This window comes from the organism of the source record quoted next, unplaced genomic scaffold (assembly GCF_019419815.1).
Source record: "Pyrus x bretschneideri cultivar Hongxiangsu unplaced genomic scaffold, Pyrus_bretschneideri_v1 Contig308, whole genome shotgun sequence".
NCBI lineage: Eukaryota > Viridiplantae > Streptophyta > Magnoliopsida > Rosales > Rosaceae > Pyrus > Pyrus x bretschneideri.
Window position 1 is genome coordinate 4,598 of NW_025999622.1, and position 4,597 is coordinate 9,194.

Genomic DNA, 4,597 nt, shown 5'->3' on the forward strand with positions numbered 1-4,597 from the left:
AACATAAGTATGTAGGTATATACGGAAAACCAAAAGCCCACTCATTGGTATGTAGAAGGGTCGTAACCCCCTTGCCTCGAGTGACCGCGCTCGTCCTCGGGATAGGTCTCACCTATATGCGAAACAACTATAAAAACGTTAAATTTAAAGCACATAACCAACCTTATGAAATAACTTCTCATACAATGCTCAAATGGGGTGTATGGATACACCAACGTGATCTACTCAACCTCAGGAACATCCCCATATTTTTAGAAAAAATTTCCACAATTGCACGCGCCCCCACACGCTGGCCAAGGCACGGCCACACGCGCCGGCCATGCGCAGGCACGTGCCTGGCACACTGACGGCGTCAGTTAATGCCGTCAGGAATATTCCGTTAACTTTAACGGATTCCGTTAACGCCATTAGGAATATTCCGTCCAAACTGACGGAATATTCCGTCGTCTTCTTCGGCGAGGCTCTGGCGTCGAAAAATTATGAAAATTTCAAAACTTCATATTTTCTTCGTTTTTCAACCAAATTTCACAAAATTGGTACCAAAATGAAGCTTACAACGAGAGGAACAAGTCCATACCACTTTTAAGCACTAAAACCCACGGAATCTCGACGGAAAAACACCACCTACTCCGGCCAACCTTGTAACTCACGATCCCGACGTCCAAAACCTTCAAACGAACCACCCCTAGCATCCTAAGGACCTCACCAAGCTTCCTACAAGCTTGAAATTCCCAAAAACACAAGAATTAACGTGTGCATGAAAAGTGACAAAATCGGGGTATCCCGAGTTCGACGTGAAAACGAAGGTATCCTTACCTGAAATGGGTATGGTTGAACTTCTACGGACCCCACGAGCATGAATATGTACTTTGTTTCCTCGATCTGTGAAGATTTGGAGGGTTTTGGGGCGTGTCCGTACAAATGGGGATGGAAATAGGAGAGAGAAAGGGCTCGAGACAGGGGTGCAAGGCAGGGAAAGGGTGAGGGAGGTGTGGGGGAGTGTGTGTGGCCCAGAACCTGCCAACAAAAATCCCAAAAACAACCACACAATGAAACTACCATGCTAGGGGCAAAAACGTCATTTCACCCCTACGGTACAAAAGTCCGGGACGGGCTGTCACAAATAATAGGAGGAAAAAAAGGAATCCCAATAAAGAAATAACGTGAAGAAATAAATTTCTAATAAAATACAAAAGCAATTGATCACCAAAATTGTAGGAAAAATGTATAATCAAATTTTCAAAAGGAAGAGAGGTTTAGTAATATAAGGTGTCTGTATCAAAACGCCTCTTTTCAAAATCCTCTTTGGCAACCAAAAAATGGTGAAAATATCAAATTAACCCTATCAACAAAAGTTAAAAAAATAAAAATAAAAAACATCAAAATAGTAAATTAAACACAAAATAAATATATGAAGAGAATGATCACGAAAAATTATTTGAAGGTCGTCATCCAAAAGCTTTAGTGACCATTTTATATTGGGACCCTTTTATATTTTCTCTCTTTTTATAGTTACTAGTATAGCATTTGATGAAAGATAAACTATTATCATTTATAACACAATGTCTATCAGGTAAAATTTCATATCCTACAATTTCCATATCGTACATGAGCGTTATCACTTTGAGTTCTAAGGTTGGCACAAAAACCCACAATCCATGCTCTTGAAGAATTTCTGAAGACACTGTGAGCGTCGACATTATGTTTTACGTAGCCATGTGAATGAGGTTTTTAACAAAGAAAAGCATATGTTCGAGGATATGGACCGCTTTGTGTTACATTCTTTTCCCTTTATTGATTTTTTGGAATTTTTTTTTGTATCAACCGATAGATTTTTGTTAGATTAGTGATCGACGAGGTTCGAATCCACGTTGTCATGCAAGAGCTCAACACTTTCCACCACTATGGTAAAAGACCACTTGCTTAGGAATAAAATATTTGGATTTTATGTTTTTCATGTGTTTGCGGTAAATGTTAATAGTAAAGGAAATATGACTTGCATGTGAAGAAATACTAATTCTCCTAGATGCAAAATATTTGGGGCAAGCTGCTTAGAGGGCAACACATGTTTACTTAATGGTCCCATATCTCTAAAGAGATCATATTTTAATGTTTTTTAGAACACAGTGTTCGTCAATTTCTTTGAGTTCAATTAGATGTCTCAAACATTTTCAATTTATCTACTATTTTATAAAAATAATCTATGAAGTGCAGCTTGAAAAATAAATAAATTTGAATCATAAAAATTCGGCACAACTAATTAGCAAATATTGAAGCCTTACTTGTTTGTACTTTCCCAACAAAATCCCAAATACGTTTTCTTTCCTTGGCTTGTGTGGGTCTATGTCTTTGAATTTTTGTACAATTATTTCACTACAAGAATTTCCTTACATAAAACTCTGTCTTTCTCTCCAAATTGGCACTCTTCTAAAATTTGTCACCTGAAATAAATTCTCACTATCACAATGCTTCCACATAAGTCAATTGGAACAAATGTTAGTGACTTAATTAGTGGTATATATGAGAGCATGGTTATTGCAAAGATAAAAGAAAAATCTTATTCTAAAAAATTACTCAATAATGTTTTCTCATTTTTATTTAACAGAATTCTGATCTAGATGTTTGGTTTTTGGGTTTCTTAAACCAAACAATTAAAGCTTTTAGAGACTTGATATAACTACTTTCTCCAATTTTAATTAATTTACTAATTAAATTCAAATTATACAAATTGTCATTATAATTAATTTACTATTTTTTTTTAACAAACGATATTATTAACACTAAGAAGGAAGGGGTGGGCTTAGCCTCATAATGGGCTAGCAATAATGTGGTTCATATTTGCTTTGGCGAGAATTGAACCTAAGACATCTTACTTACAAGTGAAAAGAAATATCACTATACCGTAATACTAAGTGGCAATTAATTACTAATTAAATTCGAAATATAACAAACTTCTAAAATCTTGCAAAAGAAGATTTTGTTAATTTATGGTCCATTAATTTATATTTTAAAATAAACAATACAACCTCTACAAAAAAAAAAAAAGAGTTGAATTGTGGGTACAAAAAGGACAATGGTGTTGTGGCATATTTTCTCTAGGAGGTGTGGCAAGCATAGAAGAAAAAAAGAATTGTGGAATTTCAAGGCCGTGTGCCATTGTTTATTTCCCAAGGAGAGAAAAACTTATTCTCCAAGGAATACAAGTTCTAATAAGAAATAATCAATATCATAAAGAGAGCAACCAAATCTATATAGGATTTACATAATCACACTTATATTAGGAATTATGTTACACCACTCCTCCTTGAGTGTTGTGGGACCATGACTTTTCAGGGCCGAAGTAAATCTGATCCGAATACTGTTACCTCAGAAGTCTGGTCATGGACTCCCTATATTAGACAGAGCAGGATGCCACCATCACTCTACTCTGGGGCACTAGACGAAGTCCTAGCGACTTTGCTAGATGACCATGCTTAGTCTACGAGACAAGTGATTTGATCCAAATATGAACATAATCAGGTCCTATAAGTCTTGGAGTCCCTACAATTTAGGGATAGGCGTGTGCCGCAAGTAATCACAACTTCTAAGAGGATGCAATATCTACTTACTAGATATCCTCTAGGATTCTCCTGGCTTAGAATGAGAATTCTATCCTAGATCTCTCTCCCACGGTATAAATACACCCACTTAGGGTTCATCTACTATAACACAATCTATACACTTGAATTCTCTTGCCCATTGCTTTAGTCTTAAATCATTCACTAGTTGACCATCAGAGAGCCTTTAGCCGGCACAACACCCCCACCCCTAATCTAAGGCTTGCTCACGATTGTTTTATTGTTTTGCAGGTTGCTTTGGTTTACTAGGATTTATGCTCAACCCTCACTCACGTAGTTGCGCGAATTTGGTTCCAACAAGTGTGTAGATACTCAAGTAGATGTTACATCAGGTTTTCATAGATGATGAAGAAATAATTGATGAAGTCATTGACACAAGGATTGAATGCAAGTCTCAAAGTAAACCCAAAAGGAATGCATCAAAGATAAAACTCACAAAACCTTGCTATGGTAAAACTCAAGATAAGATAAACACACATAGTCCAAGGAGAAAAATAAGAACTTGCATTCAAGTCAAAACCAAACGTCTTTTGAACAAAAGTGGAACACACAAAGGTCGTTATGATAAAACCCAAGATAGGATAAAACTCATAGTCTAAGGAGAAAAATGGGAACTTCCATTCAAGTCAAAACTAAATGTAAATATAGTTAAGTCAGAAGTTCGGTCATAGACTCGATAGCTTTGAGCGAAGCTGGATTAGATGGAGCAATGGTGCCACCATCACCCTATTGCGAGGAAATAGGCGAAGTTAGAGCGACTCTACTAGATGACCATAATTGTTCCGCAATCTTATATGGATATGAACTCATTCAGATCTTTATAAGTCTTGGAGTTCCTACAATCTAGGACTTGGGGTGCACCGCAAGTAATCACTGTAGGAGTTTGAGACCCTCTTGTCCCACATTGGTCAACAATATTTTTTCACTAGTCTTTATATAGGCTTATTCCTTATTCTTAGTAATTAGAACTTCGACCATTT